We start from the raw sequence: 27,504 nt of genomic DNA on the forward strand, positions 1-27,504 counted from the left end.
AGGGCCCCATAGCAGAGTCACTGCACAGGATGGAGGCAGGCATCTGGTCATGAAGAGTCTTAGGATGGTACTAAATTTCCCATGGCAGCTAAACTGTGGTAAGATTTTCCATAGAGTCTCATGGTTAACAGAGTCAAAGGTTTTGGTCCAATCAATAAAGGCCATATACAGTTCCTGGTGTTGTTCTTAGCATTATTCCTGGATCTGCCAGGCCACAAAAATCATGTCCATGATGCCTCTCAGTGGTCTGATGCCACACTGAGACTTGGGGAGGATTTCCTCAGCAAGAGAAAGCAGTCAGTTCAGCAGAATTTGAGGGAGAATCTTCCCAGAGATGCAGAGGAGGGTGATACTTCGATAGGCTCCAGTCAGTCTTACCTTCCTTTTTACAAATGGTGACAATATTGGCATTTCTTAGGTCAGTGGGAATTTCCTCAGTTTTCCAGATTTTAAGAAACAGTGTGTGGAGCTTGTTGGTTATAGTTTCCCCACCAACATCAAAGATCTCAGCTGGTATGACATCAGGGCCAGATGCTTTGTTGCTCTTCATCCGTTCTATCCTCTAGTGGACTTCTTCAGAGGTTGGTGGACTGGCAAGTGCTTTCCTTACTGGATGCTGTGGGATGGATTCAATGGTTTCATCAGTCACCATCGAGTCTCAGGTCAGGAGCTTTTGTTAGTGCTCCTTGGTTTCTGATAGACTCTTCTTTGAGGAGTATAATGCCATCTTCAGATCTAACCGGGGTGAGTCTGCAAGAGCATGGTCCACACACAGCCTTGATTGCACTGAAGAAGCTCCACATGTCACGATTGTCAACAAATTATTGGATTTCTTTTGCTTTCTCTTCCCATCATTTGCTTTTGATTTCTCAAATCTTCCTCTGGGCTTCATTTTAAGTCGTCAAAAAATTCCCTGCTTCTGACTGGAGGTAGGATGGTTTTGTCAGTCACAGAAAGCTTTTCTCTTGCAATCAAGAAGGGCTTTGATCTCAGAGTTGTTTTCATCAAACCAGTCCTGGTGGCACCGGGTGACGGTCAGGATTTCATCAAGGTCACACAGAACTGTTCTTTCTGTTCTTCCTCAGCATTGAGTGTTGGGGCATATATATACATTGATGATGATACCAAACAAATTGTTGATCAGTTGAAGGCAGAGAGTCATGAGGTGCTCGTTAATGCTAAAGGAAATTCAGTTGTTTGGCTGACAATTTGGTTCTTAAAGGAGAAACCAGTGTGATGTATTCACCTGTCGTTTGCAGGTTTCCCTTTCCAGAAGAAGGTATAGCCACCCCCCTCCTCCTTCAGATGGCTTTTGTCTGCATGTCTGGTCTCACTGAAAGGAGAGATATCAATCTTATATCATGAGAGTTCTCAGATGACAATAGCTTTTCTATGTTCAGGTCTGTCACTACTTGGGTTGCCTACTAGGGTTCATACATTGCAGGATACAAAGGACATTTTTATGTTTTGACCACATTTGAGTGATCCCCTGAAAGTGGCTATCCAGTTAAATAAGAAAGGTGGGACAGCCTATGTTTGAGGCACCTTTTCTAGCCCCCTCCCCATGTGGGGTGAGCAGAGGGGATACTAAAAAGGACTGCTCAGTTGTGATTGCAGCTGCCGAATCACCCTCCTGTCCCATACCAAGATTAAAGGGTATTCAGACTCCAAGGCTTCCAGGCCTGGGGCTTGCACATAGGATGCCAGCCAAAAAAACAAAAACAGGTTCTCCACCAGCATATTTGTGCAGTGTAGGGCACATGTTTTATAGTTATGCTCAATGTTGGCTGCATTTAATCCACTTCATAGTTGGTTTCCATTGCCGAGTACATGATGCTCTTGGCAGCAGTCTAATAATAGACAATATATTTAGTGAGATTTCCTTTTTTTATTACAAGACAAGGGGCTTTTTTCCCCATGCCAACTGGAGGGAAAAAACCTTGTCTTGGAATCAAGTAAATACAGTACTTTTCTTGTAATAAACATTAGATTCTCAGCAAGATCTTAAGAGTATGCAACATAACAGAAAAGACATTTAGACCTCTCAGGAATTTCTACAAATGATCAACTTACACTACACACATCAAGTAGAAATTCCTCCAACCAATAAAAGCCTAAATTCCATGAGGACAGTTTGGGAGCAATTTTTTAGGGTAAGCAGGAGAGCAATAACTTTCTACCTCATATCTAAGTTTCAGACATAACAGAGACATCTAATATAACTCTGTTCTAAATCAACATTGTCATATGTCTTACAATTTTCAAATGATTCAAAAACACTTTCCAACCATCAGGCATAAAAATTCAATGTATTTATAGCTAAACAAACTTGAGTAATATTTCAAGAAAAACAGTCTGAACTCTAATACTTCATACATTTTTTTTTTCTTAAATGGCCCTTTAATAAACAAAAAAAAAACACCCCTTGGTATTTTAAAGGACAAAAAACTGGAACAAAATAACTTTTCAAATATTATCATATTATCTATGCAAGTTTGTTACTTGTTTTCTAACTAAACCATGTTATTTATAAATCACCCCTTACATCAGGGGTGGGCAATTATTTGGGCTGAAGGACCACTTACAAAGTTTTGGTTGCAGGCTGGAGGTGGAGGGGTGCTGACCTGACCTGTGTGGCAGGAGGGTTGGGCAACTGATCCTACCTGGTCCTGGACATGTCCAGCTTGCACCCACCACCAGGGTGCTGCATGGAGTGGGTAGGCAGGGTTTCCACAGAGGCCAGCCCGGGACCCTCACAGGCAAGGTGTGCTCTGAACAGATGGGACAAGGTTTTGGGTGCACAAGGAGCAGCATCCAGGAGCAGGATGGACCTGGGGGCCTGGATCATGGGGTGGTGATAGCACGGGACCAGGGCCTGGGACAGAGCCGTGAACCAATCTCCCGCACATCCCTGCCCATGGAACCAGTGCCCATGGCAGGGACGTGAGAGGAGCAAATTGCAGCTTTGCCCCAGGTCCCAGCCCTGCGCTGCCACTGTTCTGCGATCCCAGCTCCGCCTGCCCTTCCCACTCCCGGACGGTGCTCCCTTTCTGCCCATGGTCCCAGTCCATCCACCCAGCTAAGTGTGCCCTGTCTATGGGAATCCTAGCCATTTTCCATGGAGATCCTGCCTGTCCACCCGCCTTCTCGGGGGGGGGGGGGGGGGGTGGCAGGCCCGGCTGCATGTGTTATGGCCCGGGCTACTCACTGTGCCTCAGCCAGGCTTGGTGGGCTGGATCCAGCCCTCAGGATGTATTTTGCCCACCTCTGCCTTAGACTGATCAGCACATCTGGACAGCCAGAACCAGAGGGATTAATAAGCAATAATATGTGCTTCTTGGAGGCATTTGGTATTTTGCCTAAACAGGTAATATTAGTTAATATAAGCTTGTGAGTTTGTAAACTGCAAATGTAACTTGTCTGTCATAAGTTTAACCCAAATGATAAATTAACTGTTCATGGAACTGACTGGGCCCCATAGGCAAAGCAGTAGCTGTGAGATTAGCTGGCCTAACAGTCTTTTGCTCAGGGTTCAGCCTTAGCGATAAAAACTAGATCTAACTGCTGGGCACACCCAACACATTTCAGGAAAGCATATCCCAAGAAAGCATATTCGACTGAAGCCTAAAAGGGGTTGGGATTTAGGTGGACCGATGTCAATTTCAAACTTAAAGGTGCTGCATCATAATTTGCTTAATGGATAAACCCAAGTCTGGGTAGTAACCTTTTATGATAATTTTAACACCTTTCAATCCCATAGGGTAACAGCTATAGGGCAACATTGTGAGTGGCCCTGAGTCCAACAGATTAACATAAGACTAGGTATAAAAAAAAACACATGCATCAGGTAACCAGCAGGAAGGAGGGAACAGAACGGTCATTTCTGTTCCATGCCCAGACCCCAGACTCCCGGTGCGAGTGAGGATCAGATCCTGAGCAGGGGACCTTCCCCGGTAATCCCTCTGACAGCGTCGATCATCAGGGATGTCTTACTTCGCTGGAATGACTTGGCGCGCACCTGGCATTGAAGGACTATCGATAAGTTGCCAACCCATGTCTGTCTGTCTGTTGTTTTGAACAGCCCAGTGTGGCTAATACCCTCGCAGTGCCCAGTTGGCCTGTGACAGATTGATCTATTTTTCTATCTGTTATTATTATCTGTTGTTATTATTTACTATTAGCTCTTTTATACTGCCTTATCTGCTTATCGCATTTATCTTTCTGTTAACTGTTGTGTGTGTGTAAGCTATAATAAAGTTGCCTTTATTCCACTCCCAACTTTGCCTCCTCGATCTGAAATGGAATCGAACAGCCCAGTTGGCCTGTGATAAAATTGATACACTCACAGTGCCCAGCTGGGCTGTGACACACATCAAAATATTCTTTGATCTCCAACACTACAGACACAGTTTAGAGAAATACAATATCCAAAACAGGAAGAAAGTATTTAAAATGTTAACTGTTAAACCTTCATTTCTTTATCAAATCCTACAATTCAGGAACTTTAACCAGTTAAAACTATATGGTAGATTAACATATAATTGCTGTTGCTGAAGTTCATATAGTCTGTCATAAACATGACAGTAGACATGAAAATATTCAGCATTCCCATCTCCAAGGTAATTTTTAAGCCAAAGAGGCTTTTCTGAGCCTCTTTATCTTAAAATTTTTTATGAGCCTGGAAAACAGACACAGACAGACCTATATACACACAGAGTGGGAATATCTGTTCTATGAACAGATATTTTCAGATAAGGGAAAAGGGGATTTTATTTTTTTCAGTCATGTAGATTTCATAGCGGGCATGTGTGTTTTGTCTAAGACACTGATGCCAGAGGTGGAACCAGGACTTTTCTCAGTCTTGTGCTCAGGATTTGCCTCATACTCACTTAAACTTTTATTTCTAACATTTCTTACAAAGCACTTGCTGGGAAAAGGCTCGGGGGAAGTGGTGTGATTTTTCAAATGCCAAAGGCCTAGCTTTGCTCCTGCTGAGCTTACTGGGAAAAGACTGACGTTGAAAACTTTCAAAATCTTTTCTCCTGGTCCAAAACAGGACTGTTCCAGGGCCTTCTGTCTACCACCAGGAGCTCCTGAACTTTTCTACTTTCCTTTTATTTCTACCCTAGAGCTGTCTGTAGGAGAACTGGTTCACTGGCAAGCAAACTCCTTTCACTAGTACCAGTTCTTCCCACCGCTGGCACCTGTTTTATTGGATATCCCAACATGCCTAAGCCACCCTGCCACAACTATGACTATGGATCATTGAAAAGTAGGGCTGGAGGGGACCTCCCAAAATCATCTAGTCCAATCCCCTGATGAAGACAGCAATGACCCTGACCAAACTATCCCATCCAACATATCATTCACCTCAGGAAACGTTGTCATTGGATCCTGGTCCCAAGTTTCTAGCCCCTCACTCTTGTCTTCTCTTTATGACTATTTAGGGTTTAATGTCCCTTGAAGCCAAACCCTTGCCTGTGACCCACTGTTCTGTTCAGGGCAGCGCACAATCAGTTGCACGGGCAGTAGATATGTATATGTACACCCGTGTAGGTGAATGAAAATATTATTCGCTAGATTTTACTGAAAATAGAAAATGTATATAAACTGATGCATTTTTTTTTCCCCATGAGGGATGATGAAAGAAAGAGGGGAACTGCTGGGCCTGATTTTTCAGAGATGTTCAAAACCTGAAGATCTTAGCAACTTCAACAGGCGCTTCAGGCACTGGTGATTTGCGAGAAAAACTTCTGAGAGTCTCCAGCTGGGCACCCATAATTCATGGGCCCTTCTGAAATATTGACTTAACTTCTGCTGCCTCGGTTTCCCTATACCAATTATAAAATAAGGATAATATTTCCCCTTATTCATCAGTCATTCTTTGAGTGTTAGTAATAAAATGCTTTGAAGATGATGAGCACTGTTGAATTGCCGAGTATTATTACTGCTTCTCACAATAACTACTGGCAATCTTAGAGGGCAATAGCAGTATCTACCCTCAGATAAGACAAAAATTGCCCTGAGGTAAAAATGATTGAGCACTAAATCACAGTGCATCTTCCAGCTTAGAGTTATATATCTTGCTACCGTCTCAGGAACTATTTTTAGCCCTTCACAATATTTTATCACCTTATGAGCCAGTCAATATTTATATGTTACAATTTTCTAGCACAGGAGATTTCATACACAAGATCAAGAGTTTCCTGCTTTAATTTTGCAGTGCAAGAGAGCCCCAGCTACTCTTGCTGCTGTTGCTGAGTTGCCAGTAAAGGTAACTTGCTTAATAATTTGACTGGAAAGCTGGCACATGTTCACTCCAGGTTGAACTCTGCGGGAAAATGGTAAAAAAGCTCTACTATTTCTTTTTGGGGGGGAGGAGGGGAGTAGCAGGGTGAAGGAGCAGACTAGGAATGGGAGAAATCCCACACTTTAGGGTAGTTATTCTCATTAGCACATTTTTTTTCAATATAGTTGAATTTTATTATAAAAATCAAAGTAATATTTTAAGAGAGATGTTTTATGGCAGTAAGAGTTTTATTAGAGTCACCTGTTGTTTTTCTAAGAACCGTGTTTCAGAAGGAGGTTTACAGGCACGTGCATGTGAGCGTTTACAATACACAGCCATATATAACGTACGTAGATTTGTAGATTCATAGATTGTAAGGGGTTGGAAGGGACCTTGGAAGATCATCGGGTCCAGCCCCCTGCACCAAGCAGGAAAGATAAGTGGGGGTCAGGTGACCCCAATAAGGTGACTGTCCAGTCTCCTCTTGAAGATTTCCAGGGTAGGTGATTGCACCAGCTCTGGAGGGAGCTTATTCCACATTCTGGACACCCCAACTGTGAAGTTTTTCCTAATGTTGAGCCTGAATCAATCTTCCAAGCCTTTGTGACCATTACTCCTGGTTTTCCCATTGGAAAACCAGGTGAACTGGTGAACAGTTGTCCACCGAGACCTTGATGTACTCCCCTAGCGTAGCGGTAGGGTACACGTTCCGATATGTGGAGGGTTTCAACAACTACTTTGACTAGCTTCGTTGGGAGTGGCAAATAATTCTCACCTTGAAGAGAAACCAGAACAAAGGGTCTTAGGTGGTAGCAATTTCTACCCAATACAGAAGGACCTGAGGCATTCATTCACCTTCCCGTTCCAGAGGCTGACAGAAAGAATTTGTGGAGGCAGGGACTAACGGCTGCTAGCAAAAATGAAAAGCAAAAGCTGTTTTACCTTGGCCATCAAGCATAGCTTTTCCAAGCAAGAGCTTTCACTGATGAAAACAGAAAAAACCCACCCCAAAACCTGAGTCACAAGAAAAACCTTTAAAATTCAGGCCTCAAGACTTTCTTCACTTTGACTCTCCCTTTCGCACGAGGATGACCTGAAAAAAGGATTTGTTTAATGTAGTATTTAAAAACTAGGAGGCCTGAAATTTGTTTTTCTGCTGGTTCTTTTTAACTTAGCCATATCAACAAAGTTGGTTTTGTTGGAGATCTATTGATCTAAGACAGCTTTATCTGAGCTTCTTATGAGTGCCTAATGTTGTAACCGAATGTATGAAGCTTTGAGCCTTTAACAAAGGTTTCCCTTAGTCAGCTGGTCTTTACATAGACTTGCCACAAAACAACAAAAGAATTAAAATCTAGTTATAGTATTTCAGTGTGCGTCTGGGTGGATATACTTATTTTGGAACAAGTTACTAAAGCTGATTTAGGAATGGCTTTTTCCTAATTCAAATTTAGCTACATTCATTCTGAGCCAAGACTATCTAAGCACCATCTTGCATCAAAATTACTAAACTGATTTTACGAAATCTATTTAACTGAATCAGCGTGAGCCTGTGTGGCAACCAGCTCCTAGTTAGGCAACAAACATAAATAGAAGGAACAAAAAGCTTTAAATAATTTAGCTAAAATTTAAATAGCTGCTTTCTAGCTTACTATTGCACTAGCTCTCCAGCCATCAAGTTTTCAACAACCTGGCCTTCATTTTTAATGTTAGATAAGTCTGAAACATATTCTGTACACAAAAATGCACTTTCAGGTTTCTTTTTCAGATGATCATAAAATCATCAACTTTTTTTATTCTCTCTGTTCAATAGTCTTGTGTATTTAAATGTACATCAAGGATACTCAAAGCTTTGGATAAAAACCCTTTTAGGTGATGTTTGTGTAAAGTTAAATCTGAACAAGCAGCCACATAAAGAAGCAAAAAAACCTTTAAGCCCATGTTATCCCTTCTGCTGTGACCAGAGTATCAAAAACAGTTTGAATCTTTTTATTTTGAACATTACTTCTGGCAATTTTTAGGCCAAATTGATTTTGCTTAGCAAAAATTAGAGAGAATGGCAGGGGAGGTCTTTGGCTAGGCTTATGGAGCCTGGATGGAACTTATTTATAACAAGTGTATTCTATAATAGGCCAGTATCTCTCATATTTCCTCCTTAAGTGCATTAAAAAAAGTTCTCATACTGCATTGTCACTGACATATATTTCACCCTCATGCTACAAAAGTGATGCAGCTATTTCTGATCTGCTGAAAATGATTTTTGGTTTCTTCTTTTCAAATTATTTTTATACCTTCTCAGTTAGTACTTGTGAAACTGTGGGTAGGAGAAGGGCTGGGAAACAGTTCTAATGTATGCACATCAATTTTTAGCTGTTTATGTTCTTCGGGATAAAAATGCATGCAACTTGGCTCATTTAGGAAAGTAACACTACAGCAGCTCTCTCCTACACCACTGTTGGATACAGTTGTGGCACTGTGACTGTAGTCACTGTGAACACAGAACTTATCAAGGTCAAGTGCTAGAATAGTAGGATATAAATTCACCAACAAGGTCCCTAGATTTTGTTGCTGTAGGCAACTCATTATCACAAGCAGACACAGCGCGTTTCAGGTAGAGGTGGCCTACCCGTGTCAGAAAAGTCATGTTCCCAATCTGGCAAGTAGTACGTGTAGCCACAATACTGGAATCCAAGATGGCTATCGTAAATTCACATTTAGGTCAATATTTCAACCCCCAGCGGGGTTAGAAAATTAATTCCAATGACAAAACCAACTTCTATTAGCTGAGGAGATCAATCATAACATTTCCGTCATTGTAGCCATATTGGATTCCACGATGGCTGCCGTGACTACAATTTTGTTCATTATTAGATACTCAAAGAGACCTGCCATTACCTCCCTTAAGCAAACATTGAAATGGAGCCAATAACATTGAGTCCAGTGAAGTGTGGGAGGTATGACTCACAATCTACAAGATGCATCATATGTCTTGAAGTAGATTTGCAGTCAACGAGTATCCAAAGTACACCTGCTGGAATTGCAGGAAGAAATGGAGTAGTCGTTCAGTGTTGGGACAGTTGATGAATCTGACGTTTGTTATGGCAGTATTGTTGTGCTGTTTCCCTGCACTGCCCCCAACACATGGTACTCCATGTAAATGCCTGCAAAGGTCATCCCTTTCAAAATGTTCTTTGAAAAAAAATTCCCTTTTGTTGTAATATGAACCAGCATCCTGACAACAGCTTCCACATATATGACCATTTGACAATGATGTGCTCTGCTCCCTGCTTCTTAGGATGAGCAATTGTAAGCTTATTTTTAATTGGTATTCCCCTGTCTGTGTTTGCTACCTGTTCTCTCTTGTCTTATGTTTACACGGGAAGCTCCTTGGAGCAGAGACTGTGTTCTGTATTTGGTGTTTGCACAGTGCTAGGCATTGTATGATCCTGATGTACAGCAAGGTGTCCTAGAGTTTACTTGAAGACCAAATCATTATTATAATTATTATAATTACTATTAATACAATTAAGAGATACTAGTAAAAAAAAATAATAATTCAAAAGTGGCAAACATATGGCCTGCAAGCCAGATTCAGTCTGCACAACCCCATAATCCAGCCTCCCATTGACCTACACACTGCACCAGCTTGGCCCTACATGCAGTTCCTGGGATTACTATGATAGCTGGGGCCAAGTCCCGGTCTCTACTACTTGCAGCACTTGCTGGGGTCGGGTCCTAGGTTGCGCTACCTGCCCTGTCTGTTTAGGCTGGATCTCAGGCTGCATCACACATGGCACTCATTGGGCCAGGTCCTGGGCTGTGCCACACAGCATCTGCTCGGCCCAGCATCCTGGCCTGGCCCAGGAGTGTACTGCCCATGCTGGATCAAGCATATGGGTGGGGCAGGGGGTCCATGGTCTTGATCCAGCCCATTGACCAGCCCTGTGCTACTCATCCGGCCTACAAGGCCAGATGAGATTAACACCCCTCTGGTCATTAGAGGCCCCATAGCCCTGTGTCCTGACCCTTAAAAATAATGGCATTACCCTTCTGCTAAGACAACTTTGATTTTGTTAATTATATTCTGCCTACCTAAATCTCCCTCTGTTGTTTCAAATGGATGCAGTGTTCTTCACTCTCTGTCCCAAAGTCATGTAACATTGCTGCGTGCTCTGGAATAGCAGCCGTGTTCTACCTCACAACTCTCTGCGTCTCTGTAGTGGATGAAGGGACTCCTCTGCAGGGTTTGTGAAGTGCTCTGGGATCTTCCTGGATAAAAGATAACACAACAGTGCCAGAGAGCTCTAGAAGTGACAGACTACAGATCCCCTGTCTGCAGCTCTCCTTTAAATTACACTGGAAACTAAGACATATGGGATGTGACAGCATGGGGCCCAGAGGTAAGCGTAGTATTGGGTAAAAAGATGAAGTAGAGAGTTGGCATGGTGTTGCGTACTGGCTATGTAAGAAGTCAACTTCAGTGAAAGCAGCTTGCTTTATCAGTACTGAATCTTGAAGGGAACTATGTGATACTGGCTTCTTCCACAGAAGCTATGTTTTATCTTGCTGTAAAAAAAATATGCACATTCATCTCTTTACTGCCAACCAATGGCAGCAAATCCACCTGCGCAGCAGTTTTATCCATGCACTACAGAGGTCCTGACTCTTCAAGTGTAAGTAACCATCTCATAATGAAAAACACAGGCCGGCTAAACTATACTCTTGTCAACAGAGCAGTAATTATTCCAATGTTTTCCTACATTTTTGCATACCAGGGAAAAGCAAAGGAGAATACAGATTAAAACACTCAAAAAAAATACAGGGAGTACTCTCTGTGTCTTCAATTCACTTCTGTCAGTTTTCATTTTCTGTGGTAGCAGAAGAACCTCTAAGCAAGTTTGCTCCAGAGAAGAACCTAGCCCTAGTCTCTTCTGAGATGACAAGCAGTTTGTTTGTCATTTTGTATCAGTGGGAATGTTTGTAAATCGGAATAATTCATTGCATCTGGTGAAAGTGTTTAAAATATTATACACTTCCTGCTTTGGCAACGGTGTTATCTTTGTATCAGTTTTGAAATGAAGTTAGTATAAACATTAGGCCCGAGGCTGACATGAGTTTCATGCATTGGGCAGGTAGCATTTGTTTTAGTAATGCATCATGACAACAAAGAGGGATAGTACCAGATCTAATAATCTTATTTACATGCATTAGTATCATCACCTGATTACTGAAGCTTTCTTTTAATTCTTTGCACTACCAACGGTCATCACTTCCATGAACGACTGGTGCCTCCAGAGACTAAGGGGCACCATGCTGGTGAGCAGGACCACCTGCAGATGCCAGCATCGGTGTCGGTGAGCCGGCAGACGCCAGTGGCGGGGTGGGGTAAGGGGTGGTGAGTGGGGACTGCCTGCAGATGCCAGCAGCCATGTCGACAGCAATGTGGGGGGAGGCGGGGGAGTGGTGACCGCCCACAGATTTGGGAGGGAGGGTGTGAAAAGTGGGGACCGCGGCAGATGCCAGCAGCCATGTCAGCAGCAATGCGGGGCTGGGGGGGGGGGGGAGGGAGGGGGTGACCGACCACAGAAGTCGGCGGTGGCTTCAGTGACAGCCAGTCTCAGGGGGGGCATGTGCCTCCTCCGTGCCCCACCTGTGCATTGTCTATGATCACTTATGTTTGCTTTGTGCCCACTTCTCTGCTAAGAATGTGAATGCTGGGGATGGTCCTGCTTTGAGCAGGGGGTTGGACTAGATGACCTCCTGAGTTTTCTTCAACCCTCATTTTCTATGATTCTATAAAAAAAGCTAGTCTGTTTTACCTCTGTTCATAGTTAGTTTAATTTTTTAGGTTTTCTGCACTGGCAGAGCCCCACAACTGATGATCACAACTGAATGTAACCACAGCACAGCAGAGGTTTCTGAATTGAAAAAAAATATAGATATTTTGCTTACTAAATGTAAAAACCCAGAAAATAAAAGCTTCTTACCCAGAGAGAGCAAATCCTTGCAAAATACTTTTCATTGATTTTTTTTTAAAAATAGTTTCATTACAATATTTGTTATTATCAAGTTTAAAACTAAATCTAAATTTGGGAATCAAATTCTGACCAGTGTCCCTTCTATCACCAATTCTGGCATCATTCATATAAATATCCTCCAACCATATAGAAATAAGAAAATGTACTATAAGTATTAGGCATTGGGGAGTTGATATTAAATGCACAAAGAGGAATATCTACAGACATTGCCAGGCGGTGACAGGGTTTGTGGGACAGTAATGGAGCACTGGGCATCAGGACTGCTAGCTCTGAGCAGTTAGGTCTACTCGTTACAACTGACTTGACTGCTTAGCCAAGGGTAACAGTGTTTCTGTTCGCATCTTTTGTGGGACTGAAACTAGGAACTCGGGATCTAAAAGGCTGAGTCTCTGCCACTGGCGCTCAAGAACAACGTGACTGGATATAGCGACAATCCAAGTAAGCCCCCTATTTGGTCTATTCTCTCCAAGCATGATGAAGGGTGAAGCTGTGTAACTGTGGATTACACAAATACTTAGTACGTTCCTTTTGAAAAGTACTATGGCAAATTGGATGAGACATGGGTCCATTATATCAAATATCTGGGTTTTACTCCCAGTTCTACTGAATGATTTTTGCAAGTTCTTATCCATCAAACCTTAAAGAAAGGGCAAATGATAGACTACTATTTGGGAGAGGTAACCTGGCACTTCACAATGATAAAGATGGCAAAGACAATCCCTACAAGGGCACTCTCGCTCTCTTGCACACTCTTTCTCTGCTTAAAAAAAAAGCCTATTAATGATCATGAACTGAAAACATTTTAGTAGATGAAAGAAAAGTAACTGGATTTTAGGCAGGCTATTTTGTGAATATTGGGCAGGTTTTCTTAGTAGCAGGGTCAAGACGACCTACATAGTGCTCAGCAGTGAGCTGGTTTCCAGTATCAAGTGATCGAGTCTTATCAGTGGGTTCTTTTCTTTTGCCTTCTGGTTTTTGAGCTTTTAGGGTATGTTGGGTGGCTTAACCCCATGACCCAGAGGGTTATGAAACTTACTTTTGAAAAGCATAGTAACGGAAAGGGAAATTCTTCTCTAATTAAAGGAATCTGGAGGGGTGGGGGGCCAAACACTGAACCAGCAACCCTGGGCTGGGTCCTTCAGAACATTTTTCTTAAATTCAGCCATTGTCTAGGCTAATCGCCTCTAGATTTCTCTTTAATCTGCTCTGTACAGATTGCCTTTTGAGAAAGCACCCTAGGCTACCTGCATGCCCAGGCGCCCATGCTGAGAGAATCTGTAGTTCATTGTTGTTGTTTTAACTTACTGCCTTCAAAAAACAACACTGTCGAATTTTACAACACGCCGTCTGACACATGCCTGGGAAGTAACATTTACAAGCTTCAAGGTCTCACCTTCGAGGTGCCACACAACTCCACTTTACATTACCCATCCCGTTCCTTCCTCCTGGTCCCCTCCGTCCCTTGTTTCATCCCAAACTTCCCTTGTTATAGACACTTTGCATCTCCTTCCTATTCATCCTCTCATGTTCTTGTACAAAGTGTGACCTCCCTCTTCTATCTTCCCATTCACAAAACGCACATTATTTATACACCACTGGCATTCTTATGGGTTATTAAAGTAGATACGATCTCTGCCCGAAGGAGTTTATATTTGTAAACTAAAAGGCTGAGCAATTATCACGTGGTGTTTACCTAATCCTGCCTTGCATGTTTGATTAACAATGCAAGAATCTTGCATCTCTTTATGAATAACCCACAGTAAAAGGCAGTATAATTTTTTCATATTTGTTGAATTTCTTCCCAAATTAGAATGTTTTCCTTTTCAATTGGATAGAGACAGGGGATTTATTTATTTATTTATTTATTGGGGGGGAGGAAGTTTAGACTAAAATTACTGCAAAAACCAATGAGTACTATTAATTAAAAGTAAGGAAGGTTTGCTGCAAACCGTGCTGCTGTAACAGATTAAATATCAAGAAGGATTGTGAGAGCAATATGCCGTAATTAATGGGCCAACGCGTCTTAGATCACAGTCCCCTGTGTTTCACAGGCTCAGCGCTGCTTTTGCACCATGCAATGATTTGTTTGTTTGTATAGATATAACCAATGGTAGTATCTACAGTTAAGAAAAATTATTTGTAGAGATTCAGGTAAAAACATATATCACTGGTGATAGAGCCTGCCTCTATAACAAACAACATCTCAACTGACAATAAGCATTTTTTGCTAGTGCTAACTCATGTACATTCAGTTCTCTGGTATTAGCAAGGCCATCTGCAATATTATCTGGGGTATCATAGTATTAATAGTTTTAGCTGTACAGAACCTGTACTGCTAAATAGCTAAGAGAGAGTTTCCATTAGTACAGGTGACAGATTTTCCTGCTTCAAAAGCACAGGACTCGAGTTGTATCCCTGCCGTGTCTGCTGTGAATTTGCAAATAGCCCCGGTGTGCACTGCACCAAGAACTACAAAGCCCTACATGGACAAACGTTTGCACAGAAGATATTTTAACAAACTATAGCAAGATATGTTAAGTTGTTCTAAGTGGCTTCAGTGCTTGCAAAATCTGAGGGATTGAGGAACATATGACAATGAAGTACCCCTTTGCCCATGGCACTCCTCCAGCACCAGTCCTTTCTTGCTCCATCTATATTTGTGGACAAAGAAACAGGGCAATATTCAGCAAAGCTGCCTAAAGCATCATGCAAGATGGAAGACTCTAGGACTCAAGTATTTTCAACCATCCAAAAAGCAAGTCAAACTTACATAAGATTCTTGATCATGTTTGAAATATAGAAATAAGTAATCTCTGAGATTTAGGATCACTAAGCACTAAGCACCTACCCTGGCGATCTTCAAAAAGAGCCTGGACTCACACCTTGCTGGGGTTATTTGACTCCAGCAGTCTTTCCTGCCCAGAGCAGAGGGGCTGGACCTGATGATCTCACGAGGTCCCTTCCAGCCCTAAACTTCTGTGAATTCAGGTCACTAATGATAGTTATTTCTGTACAACAGATACCAGAAACTGAACTTAAGACAAAACCCATTTCATGGCATCTGAGTGGTTACTTTATCAACCATGAAATGGCAAGAGCCTTTTCTCACTGTTAATTCGATTCAAATTTCAAACCAGTAACCTGGGGGTAAAAGGTTTTGAATGTCATTACTAGATCCTTGAGGCATCCATTTTCTCAGAGGGGAGAAAAATCATTTTATTTTCCAAGGGAGAGGATTGAGGAAAATTTTCTAGTTGATTTAATACCAACTCCTTTCATGAGACCTTTTGAACCTCTGACTAATTTAGGTGATTACAACACCAAGAAAATAAAGCCTGCTCTCAGGCAGCATGCCTGGGTCCTGGGTGTCACGTAATTACTGGAGTTACCAAACAACTCCACAGCTTTTGTTAGATGGTGCACATATTTCTGTACATACGCAAGGCAAAGTATTATTAATTCTACACAGCTTCAGCTTCGCTGTTTTAAAGCTCGTCCCAGCTTCAAGCACAGGCATGCTTATGGCAAATGAGAGTTACATTTCTAATTATCTCCTTCCCGTACCAAAATAAAGAAAATTTACACATTCAGGGCCACATATGCATATGCGTGCGCGCACACACACACACACTCACACACACACACACACACACCCTCTGACATTGCTGTTAATAAATCAGAAAAGCTGTGCTGGAATGTCCTTAGACAAAAGAAGTGCTTCCTATTTTGCTCCCACCCCCCGGCCTCCCGCCACCAAAGGACTTTCCCATTTACAACCCGGCTCCTACAGAAACACTTCCAGCATTTAAAAATACTCCTCGTGTTTGTGGAACTGTTTTTCAGAACAAAACGTTATCATTCATCAGGAGCAGAGCAGTTTGCAGTGTGAACAATTCGCTTTTCTTAAGTACCATATGGCCGCCCCTAGGAAAATGCCAACATGTTTCAACTCTACAGCTGGGCCATGGTTCCTTTATTCATTGTGCAGATGGTTGTAATTGACACCACTACTAAAACAGGTCTCAAGCACTTCTGTAGGATCATTAGAGTAATTAGTTATTAAATACAGTTACCATTTTTAGAAAGCAGGTTTTAATGCTTGGCATCTAAAATGCAATATTTTGCTATAATGAGATAGACAGGCTAAGTGTTATGGGGAGGGGGAAAAAGAGCTTAAGTGATCTTTTTAGTATTTTATCTGAATGGCTAGGGAAATTGTTGGAGCCAAGAAAAGGACACAAAATTACCAGCTAAGGAATAGCTAAAACTAGGAATATTTTTTAAATGATCTTCTAGTGCAACTGTGTAATAAAACTTTGGGGCTGTACAAACAAAAGTCAGGTACTTAAATTTATCTAATCACTGAATCAGGGATGACTATAACCTTATGTATAGGACATGAACTTTGCAAGGCCTACTCCTGTCCCCATGACTGGATCTAATTTGTGTTCATTATAAAACAAAGAGGTAGATAGCCGTGTTAGTCTGAAGTAAGGCAGAAGGGCAGAATAGATTTGCACCTTTATAGACTACATCAGAGATGTATAGCATAAGCTTTCATAAGCCGAGGGAGTACTTCATCAGATGCTGTAAAGGGACACAAATCAGAGCTTACTTCGTATTCCTGGTGCACTTACATAATTTAATTTTCAAAGGTAAGAGTCCAAACAGCCTGCTTGTTCTACTGCAGAAGTAACCTGGTGTTCATAGGCCACTGCATATTGGTTCAGAGGTCCTTCTCTGGGTCAGTGTGTGTTTCAGCTGAGTGTTTTGTTAAACAACCTGGATAAGAAGAACCTGACAAGACTTGCTAAGCAGATGCTTACTGCTAAACCAAAGCAAAGAAAACACCCCCTACTGCAAGTACAGTTTGCCTTCAGGTCAAGTGTTTAGGTAATGCCAGTTGATAAAGCACAAAGTAAAACAGACATTTGTCTTCCTGAACATCACAAAACAACACCCAGTTGTCAGAGGCAACAGCATCAGGAAGGGCATACTCCAACGCCAAGAGCAAAATCATAAATCAGGTCCAGTCCCTAGCTCTTGCCAATCAAAGCAGTCAGAGCATGTGTGTAAGGAGAACAAATCAAAACTATCACTGTACTTGGATTTAGAGCAGCTCCAACTCTGAGAAAAGTTTGGTTAAGTTCTGTACTACAAAGCCCAGTTTGAGGAGTTTCTGACAGTGGTGTAAGTTTTCACTACAGGCTTAAATCCAATAAGAGGTCCTCAATAAAACACAGCCCTTTCTGATAGGATTGATGAAAATAATGTATTTGAACATAGGCAATACAATACTCAGGTGCACAAGAAATGTTAAAGGAAAAATGTTGGCAAAGGAAAAAATGGATATGAAACAGCCACAAATAAAACCTACACTGGAAATTAAAGACATTTTTCCAACCATCAGAGAGGTGAGGCTCTCCAACAGCTTTTTAATAGGAACAGCAAGGACCAAACAACTTTTCTAATCTTAAAATGGAGCCTGATACATTTATAAATGTGATTATCTAACTTGGTTTCCCACGTTAGCAAGGGGCTGGCCTCAATGACCCAGGAGGCCCTTTCGAAGCCTGTGTTCCTGCGTATTTAACTTCTTAAATTTCATTAAGGTGCATTACATACAACCTCAGTAACAACCAGCTCTTATATAGGACAGTAGATCTTAAAGCAATTTACAAAGGAAGGTAGGCACCATTAAACTGAAGTTATTTATTTCATATGGTTACTGTTATATGCCTACAGCTGAAGTAGTTTTTATGACTATTTTCAGATGAGTTGTAAAACAGAGATCCTGAACACTATGGTCAGATTGCTGGCACTTATCCCAGGAGTAGGAGTGCTAACCCTAGGTATCTTGGCTAAATTTCAATTCAGATAATAACATTCTGCCCACCTACGTTCTCTACAGAGTTTCAATTAGATGTGGTGTTTTTTCAGCGTCTGTCCTACACAATCACAGCAATGCTGGGTGCTGTTCAAATACTTCCATGCCCTACCTCTGAGTTACCCGCATTTCATCATTTAGCTGATTATAAACTGCACAGAGCCAGATCAAACTCTGCTCCGACTTGGGACAATACCAACCCCAAGATTAGGACAACAGAATCCCTTTGGCTATCGCTTACAGCCTCCAGCTTCAACACTTTAGAAACATCATTAATGACCTTCAACCACTCCTGGAAATGATGACCATCTCAAGGTAGCCATGGGGGACCAACCGGCCCTGTCTGCACACAGTCCTCCAACCTCAAACAGCATCTCTCCAGCAACAAACCTAGCTTCTACTCTCACCAAGGCAGCAGACCTTGATCTGGACCCAGATGCCAACTGTCTTCCCTCATCAACACACAGAACATTGGCCTGGATCAAATAACATGGATTATAACATTCAAGGTTCACTCACCTCTACCAATGTCATATATGCCATCACTTGCTTACAGTGCCCCTCTGCTATCTGCATAGGACAGATGGGGCAATGTCTATGTGAAAGAATCAGTGAGCACCAATCTGACATCAATTCGAGAAAAACACCCAAGCCTGTGGCAGAATACATGAACCTCCCTGAATAGCCTGTTACTGAGCTCAGAGGGGCTGTTCTTAAGCAGGACTTAAGCAGGAAACTGAGGAACAAGAAACCATCCACACTGCATTGTGCTAAGTATGGTCTCAGATGCTACGGATCCTTATCTCTTCTTTTATAACCCATGTCCCTCAGTGGGTTAACTGCTTTGCTTTTCTCTCTCCTATCCACTTTACTAATCCCAGCTGTCCCCCTTCTTTTCTCCTCCCCCTTTCCTATGTGTTGTATTCGAATCACTGCTATTTAAAAGTTTTGCTTTCTGCAGTCACTTCGTAGCATCTAATGAATAAGCTGCTGCTTATGAAAGTTTTTGTATCTCTGATTTAATTGGTCCATAAAGTACAAATCTACCCTGCCTTCTGCCTGACTTCAGACTAACATAGCTAACTACCTCTCTCTAAGTCAGGGGCGGGCAAAATGCAGCCCGTGGGTTGGATGTGGCCCGCTAGGCCATTCTATCTGGCCTGCAGGGTCCCTAAAAAATTTACAAAATTAATATTTATCTTCCTCTGGCTGCCTGTCATGCAGCCCTCAATGCCTTGCCAAAACTCAGTAAGTGGCCCTCCGCCTGAAATGGTTGACCGCCCCTGCCTAAGTTGTACAGAGAGGAATCAAAGTGCAGTGGGATTTTTCACTATGTGAAATGCATATGTTTACTGGTTTAAAATTCAGTCTTTTTTTTTTTTTTTTTTAAGACTTAATCTAGGTTGTGGACTACTAGGCTTTAAAATGTGGGTTTTTACTTTATCATGTTGCAACTTGGATTTACTAAAAAGGAATATCTATTCCGCCACTTCCTCAAATACAAATTATTTAAGATTTTTTAGCACATTCACAAAGTTCCTACACTCAGGAGCTGAAAAGCCTAATATAAAAATTAATAACTTTAGATACCATAGCATTTACTTGGAGGATGGTATTCAAAGTTTCTAACTCCGTATTTGTCTGATGGAGCTTAAGAGCTTGGAAGGTAATGTTAATCAATACTAAATTAAGCCAGGAAGGGAGAAGATTTCTAACGTGTAAGCCACTTTTTTCCTGACAACAGGATTGCGGGGGAGAAGCGGGGAATCAATGACCCATTCTTAAGAAGGGGCTATAGTAGATAACCAATTGAACATCAGGTCCCAGTGCAATGCTGTAGCTCTAAGAATGAATGTGATTCCTATTATACTGGCTGGGAATATCACCAAATACAAGTTGGATGGAGGAATCAGTGAAGTCAGGACTGGTATACTATGCCCTGTATAGAGGTCCACACTTTGAAAACAATATTAAAAAATGAAAGGGTTTATTTAAAAAAAAATATAAGAACCTTGAAGTGAGAAATTTAAGCTCAACCTAGGTAGCGTATCCATAAGAAAGTTAAGGGATCATGCTCTCTATGTACTGACATAGGCAAGGACTTCATGAGAGTAGATGTGTTGTTTTTTTAAAGGTTCAGTAATTCAAGAGCTGGAAGGTGAAGATAGATAAACTGAAACTAGAACTAAGGTACAAATGTTTACAACAGGCTTGTCCAACATACGGCCCACGGGCCACCATGCGGCCCTCCAAGCTGTTTTCTGAGGCCTGAGGTGCTGAGACGGGAAATGAAAGTAAACACTGTACTTTTGTTTCGGGGGGGGGGGGGGGGGCGTGATGTGATAATGCTTCTTGTGAGGTCTTTGAATGTAGCTCGCCAGCCCACTGGGAGATAAAAAGGTCATGATCTGGCCCCACATTCAAAAAGGTTGGACACCCCTGGTTTACACTGATTGCCACTGACTACCGAAACACCTTACAGATGTGGTGGGTTCTCCATCACTGAAATTAATACTAAATACTTTTTAAAAATAATCTGCTATAACTCAAAACAGGAGTTATGGACTCAGTGCAGAAATTACTGGGTAAGAGCCTTAGATACTTTAACCATTAGGGAGTTGATCAGGCCTTTAAAATTCATTTGGGGGGTGGGGTTAGATCCTCTCTGCTTGGGTGTCCTAAGAAACTTCTTCCAAATTTTCAAAGGCAGTTTTAATCATGGCCAGTTCACACCGTGGTTTTTGACCCAATGTGGCCTGGTTAAACTGGTTTAAGATGGTTCTTGAGCAGTTTAGGAAAGGAATGATAAGGATGTGACTGTCTGTAAGAGCAAGGGACTGCACTCACTGATGGAGAAGGGCCTACAAAATCTCTTGCAACTTCATGTTCCTGTTAATTTGGCTCTTTGTCTCAAAATGTTTTGCAAAGAATTTAATATCTCTACAGGTCTTCAAAGCTTCCATCTACACCTATCAGACGCAAAACACAAGGGTATATTCAACTTCACTTCTCCAGGCTGTGGAGATATAATTGTCAATTACACTAAATGCAATGTTCTTACTGCAGAAGAATAGCAAATAGAACATAAAGGAATAGATTAGAAGGGTGAAGAAGAATAAAAACAATCATGCAGCAAAAAGAAAGTTAATATAGATTGAAGAAGAGCGCAAATCAAAATGCATGCTCCCCCTAGATCAAGGCTTAGCACTCTGACATTATTGGTTTTAATTTCAAGGTCTAATCAACTCCCAGGCAACTAGAAACGTATTGCTTGAAAGTGTGAAGATGACTTAAATCACCTGTAAGCTGAAAGAGTTAACCACAAAAACGCCATTTTTAAAAAAAGGTATAGTACTATTATGGCTCCTTTATAATGTCAGTAGGAAGTTGTTAGGCTGTCATTCCACAGATGTTCATCCCCACATATACAAGAACACAAACAAATCCCATGAGATCCCTAACTTCATGTGTGGCATACATAAAAGTTAACATTCTTCAATCACTGCACATTTCCTCTTCCTCCCTGCTGTGATAACAACATAAGGAATAAAAAGCACGCCACTTCCAAAAACCCCCCCCAAAAACAGAAAACCCTCCAGGATTAATCTAACAGAATAAAAGTGGACTGACCTATCAAAAAGCAATGCAGCCCAGGAAGCAAATATAGTGAAATTGGGGGGTGGAAAGTAAAGTACCTTACATTGATACATTGGGTAGGACAGATAGTCTGAAACACTATATATAGATTTACAGATTCCCATCTGCCCTATGCTGGATTTGTCTTTCAAGAAGAGAATAGAAACAATTTTGCTGTATAATTATCATCTTTCCTTTCAACAACAGTTGGATATATTTTTTTTAAATTGCAGGTAAAAAACACAGCTTAGCCATTTAGACAAAACTACCTAAAATTAATTTCCTATTTTAAACAATACAGAGTACTAATTGGTACCTTCCAGAGCTTCAGGAGGCCAATGTTTATTCATGACACCATCACAAAGGTCATCTCAAGAGGAAACTCTAGGACTTATGTCCTAGGCATAACTGCTAAAGATAAGGAGAATTTCTCACTTGGATAACTTTGAAGGCGTCTTTGAAAGGATTCCTTTTTAATATAGTGGGTTATTATTCACTAAGGGCCTAATCCTTACCATATTCAATAGGATCATTATAGAAGCTCGTAGGAGTTAAAGCTGGTTGCAGATGTCATCCTTTCAAAAATGCAACCAAGAACTATAAGAGGATGTTAAATGCAAAGAAATTTCCTTGCACAGATGCCCAGTGCAAAGTCTGTAAGAATGACTGGGTGGGAGACAACCAGGAGAAAAGGGGGACATACTGGAGCAGAAAAAGTTTCACAATGTGACATCTTTGACAGGGTTCAGCATTAATCTGAGCTGTTTTGCATATTCATCTGCATCTTATGTGTATTAGTTATTCTGCTTTACAATAAAGGCAGTATTGCTCACCCTTATGATTTTACTTTTATTGCAAGTTTTGTAGTGGTAAGGGGAGCCTGAATAGCTGGATTTTGGTCTGGCAGCTGGGGAGAGTATCAGAGAATCACATGGACATGCAAGGAGACAATTAGGAAGGCTCAGGAACAGTTTGAGACGCAGGGGACATAAAAGGCAATAAAAAGGGATTCTACAAATATAACAAGAGTGAAAGGAAGACCAACAAAACCATAAGTCTCGGATGGCATGCAGAAGGCAATCTAGGCATGGAAAACGCGGAGAAGGCTGAACTATTTTATGCCTTTTTTACATCAGTCTTCACAAATGCAGGCAACTACCAGATGACAAGCATGGTTGGCAGTAAATATAGGGAAGGAGTCAAACAGCTGAGAGCAGTGGCAGACTGTGTTGGACATTACTTAGAGAACCTATATGCACTCAGATCAGCAGGGCCAGACAGGATGCAGCCTAGGGTACTGAAAGAAATGCAGCCTCGGGTACTGAGGTAATTACAGAACCATTAGCTATCCTCTTTTGAGAATTCATTGAGATCAGTTGAGATCCCAGATGACTGGAAAAGGGCAAATATAAGTACCCATCTTTAAGAATGGGAAGAAGAAGAGTCAAAGGAATTACAGACCAGTCAGTCCAACCTTGATACCTGGAAAGATCATAAAGCAGGTCCTCAAGGAATCCACTGCAAAGCACCTAGAGGAAAACAAGGTTATCAGGAACAGCCAGCATGAATTCATCATGAGCAAGTCATGCCTGACCAACCTGATTTCCTTCTATGAAGGTGCCAGGCTCTGTAGATGGGGGAAGAGCAGAGGATGAGATATACCTTGACTTCAGCATGGCTTTTGACACTGTCTCCCATGATATTCTATTAGCAAGCTAAAGAAATACAGACTAGATGAGAGTACTGTAAGATGGATACATAGTTCGTTGGGTCATCATGCTCAACAAGCAATAATCAATGGCTCATTGTCTACTTGGAAGGAGGTATCAAGTGGAGTTTCCCAGGGTTCTGCCTGATATTGTTCAACATCTTCATTAAATGATTTGAACAATGGAACTGAGTGCATGCTTAACAAATTTGTGGATGATATCAAGCTGGAAGGAGTTTCAGACACTTTGGAGAGCAGAACTAGGATCTAGAATCACCCGGGAAAACTCAAAAAATGGAGTGCAGTCAACCAGATAAAATTCACTAAGGACAAGTGCAAAGTCCCGCACTTAGGGTGGAATAATTGCATGCACAAATAGAGACTGGGGAATGACTGGCTAGGCTGCAGTACTGCAGAGAAGGACCTGTGGATTACAGTAGACTATAAATCAACAGTGAGCTCTTGGTACAAAAAAAGAGGCCAAAAGTTTAATGGGCTGTATTAACAGGAATGTCACTTGCAAAAAAAGAGAAGTGATTCTTCCACTCCATTCAGCACAGGTGAGACCTCACCTGGAGTAGTGTTGTCCACATTTGGGGTCCACACTTTAAGGAGGATGTGGACAGATTGGAAAGAGTTCAACACATTGCAACAAAAAAACAATTAGAGGTCTGGAAAGCATGATTTAGGAGGATAAGCTGAAAGAATTAAGGTTGTTTAGCTTGGAAAAAAGAAGACACAGGGGGGATTTGGTAGTAGCCTTCAAATACCTGAAAGGTGATTATAGAGAAGATGGTAGGAAGTTGGAGAAAAGTAGGAGGAAAAGGAAAAAGAAAAAAATTCAGATGCAGTACAGAAACCTATAACATTAAACCCATATTGGAACAACAAAACACCTGGTTTTCCTATCTTGTGATAAAATTTGGGCTTATGCCAATTTCTAAAGTCACCAAAAAAAGAAGTTGGCGATAGAGTACAGATGGTGAAAGAGGAAAGAATCATGATCTTTCTTTAGACATATCTCTAGCTATGGCTACTAACTAATACCTTTTTGTGATTCTTCTGAAGAATCTTAATAACATTTGAGTATTGTTATTGTCTATAACTCTTACTGAGGAACTGATCACTGTAAAAAATATACACTGCAGAGATCAAGAGGTGCAGACAGTCCAGCAATTTGGTACACTCCTATCAAATTATTAACTACATCATCTATTTGAAATCTAATCCCTATCTCTATAGGGTTCCCGCTGTGTTTTAGGTATTGCCAAAAAGGGGGAGAATCAGATTTTTTTTTTTTTAAAGACAGAGCAAGAAAGATATCAAGGAAATATGAATAAGAGAAAACGTAGTGTTCATTCACTGCTTCCAATTCACAGGAAAGTATTTATAGATGTTAAGGGTCACTTGTAGACTTGCTAGTAAACAGCAGCAGCTGGTTCAAATTGTGCCTCTAGAATTCATGCATTTTACTGCTGACATACTCAGTGAATCAATGCCAACAGAAAGTAGTGTCTCCACTGACAAAAATAACAGAATTAAAAAAAAACCCTAAAAATTATGAAAAAAAAGAAAACATTCAGCCTGATTTTGAACCTAGTCCTTTCTCCTGGGTTTGGAAATGCTATAGACTGCTTTTGGAGATTAAACACTATTTACCTTGCATTTAACACAAGCCATTCTTTAGATTACATAGCACGTTGCATTCCTTATTTATTTATTTCATAATATTGAGTTTACCAAAAGTTACCTCCTTCCTTATAGGCTGGGATCTCCTTACGATCTGCGCCAATAACATCACTGTCTCACTGTCACCAGAATTATAGTATGTCATTTGACAGATAATCCCATATTTCATTACTCAACGGCATTGTATTCATCATCCGTTATGACCACTCAGAATAAGGCTTCCCAAAAGCAGCAATGCTGTTATTTCTAGAAGTCTTTCGCCAGTCTTACATTACTAGTAATCTACAGCATATATTTGTTCTTCAAGAAAGAGAAAGGTTAAGGACTGAGAACAGTAATGCTGTCACTGTAGTGCAATGCTACAGCTTACAAATAGAGGAGCTTTATAAATGCGGCATGCCTTTTTCTGACTTTGTAGTTCATGGTTCTTTTCTAGAAAAGGTCTGGAACATAAAAAAAGATATTTTCAACCATGTAGAAGAAAGATTGGGGACCCCTTTTAGTAATTTTCCCTCTGCTGTGAATTATGTATTTACAATGCAGGCACAACAACAAAAAGCTACTTAACCTGATCCAAGATGTCACTACAAAGTGGAATTCTCTTTTGCATGAATATATCAGCAGCTTCTTGAACAGAAACAATATGTGCATGATTACTGCTAGGATTACGTGATCCCAAGTTCAGTGGAACATGATACAATGGTTACGTGTCATCCGAGACCACCACAAGACATGTATCTGCTGAATCAGCCTCCCCATGCCAAGTCATACTACTCATACTGCATGCATACTATGGTGACTGGCATGCTATAAATAAGAAGTAGAGGACAAACACCTACTTTTGGAACATGAATAGTTCTTTCAAAGAAACACTGATGAATTCAGTATATGCAAACAGACACCAGATTACAAATAAAGCAGCAGTTGAGCTATGAAGAGGACTGATGAGTTGTTGAATAACAAAAGGTTTTAAGGAATCTTCAAATCAACACATTAGGTGCTTGCAACAATAGTAGTTCTGTGGTTGAAAACTACCACGCAGATTTGGCAGAAGTCAGAGCATCTAGGAAAAGCTGGCATGCAGGAAAGACAGAAGAGAAACTGGCACAAGAGAATAACGCAATACGTGCTGCAGTAGCAGTTACTAACTCTGCTTCACAGCGGTGGAAGCAGCAACAGTTCCCTGACTCGGGATTTTACAGGCATCAGCATCTTGAGAAATCAGGCTAACACACTCCTGGGTCCCACTCTAGCTACCACTCCTGCTGGTGCCTGCCAGCTCAGAAACCACTCGGTCTTATCAAGTGAGGAACCAAACAATTTTATTTTAACTCCCTCTCCCCTCATGCACACCCACATGGGATCAACCCTCCCAGTTTAATGCAGAGGTGACAAAATCCTCTGGTCCAGCACGCCAAGAAGTGTGACCTAAGGCTAGTCCACAAGCCACATGAATGGCATAGGGCTGATCCACGGGCTAGATTGGGCCCCTGGATCAGACCTGCAGGCTGCATCAAGCTCATAGGGCTGGTCTGCTGTGGGTGCAGCAAGCGCCTAGACTGGCTTTGTGTCTTGCATGCTGTGCATGTGCCAAACTGACAGTATGTGGGCATGCACTGTATGCATTGGGCTGGTCTAGTCCAAGATCCCTGGATGGAACAACAGGCCAGATGATGGGGCTCCATGGGTCAGGCTTTATCTCTCACACCCCTGGTTTAATGCTACACAGCATATAAACCTGCAAGGGCCACTTCTTCTACTGTCCTTGTCATAAACTACTTGTTCTTCTCATTTTCTAGATGGCTCTTTCTGTTGCTGCAGTGAGAACCTCCTTCATACAAGTCTCATCAAGGAGCTGCCATATGAGCAGGTGCTCCACAGTCTGCACTTCACCACACTCGCATGTACTCCTGTTATTAGAGTAGCCCCATTTGATCATGTTTGTGTTTGACCTTCCAGTTTGCATGTGCAGGAGGTTCAGGCATCATCACATTGACCAGTCTATATCAGCCCCTCGGGGAAGGTCCTCCTGACGTTTCAGCTCCATTACAGGGCACTGGATTGCAAGTAATCTTTCCTTCCATAATCCCCCAGTCGTGCCCTGTCAGCTGTCATGTCCAAGGGCGCAACACTGGTCACAAAAAAACTCTTTCACACTTTAAGCCATTTGGTTACTTCTGCGTGACCATAAAGTGGTTGCCTGGGGTCTTCCATCTGCCGTTATCTTTCTTTTTGGCTCGCTGCCTTTCTTCTGATA

General features: G+C 41.6%; 1 protein-coding gene across 3 annotated transcripts in view; it reads right to left on the reverse strand.

Moving 5' to 3' along the window:
* The window catches only part of KLHL29 (kelch like family member 29), a 556,676-nt gene that overhangs the window by 386,410 nt on the left and 142,762 nt on the right, over positions 1 to 27,504 (reverse strand). Inside the window, exon 3 of one of the 3 annotated variants that reach the window (XM_059729249.1) lies at positions 10,382 to 10,558. The exons of the other annotated variants lie outside the window; for them this stretch is intronic. The gene's annotated coding sequence lies outside the window, so the exon portion shown is untranslated. The remainder of the gene's footprint in view (positions 1 to 10,381; positions 10,559 to 27,504) is intronic. 3 annotated transcript variants of the gene reach the window in all.

Source organism: Alligator mississippiensis, chromosome 1 (assembly GCF_030867095.1).
Source record: "Alligator mississippiensis isolate rAllMis1 chromosome 1, rAllMis1, whole genome shotgun sequence".
In the NCBI taxonomy this organism is placed as follows: Eukaryota; Metazoa; Chordata; order Crocodylia; family Alligatoridae; genus Alligator; species Alligator mississippiensis.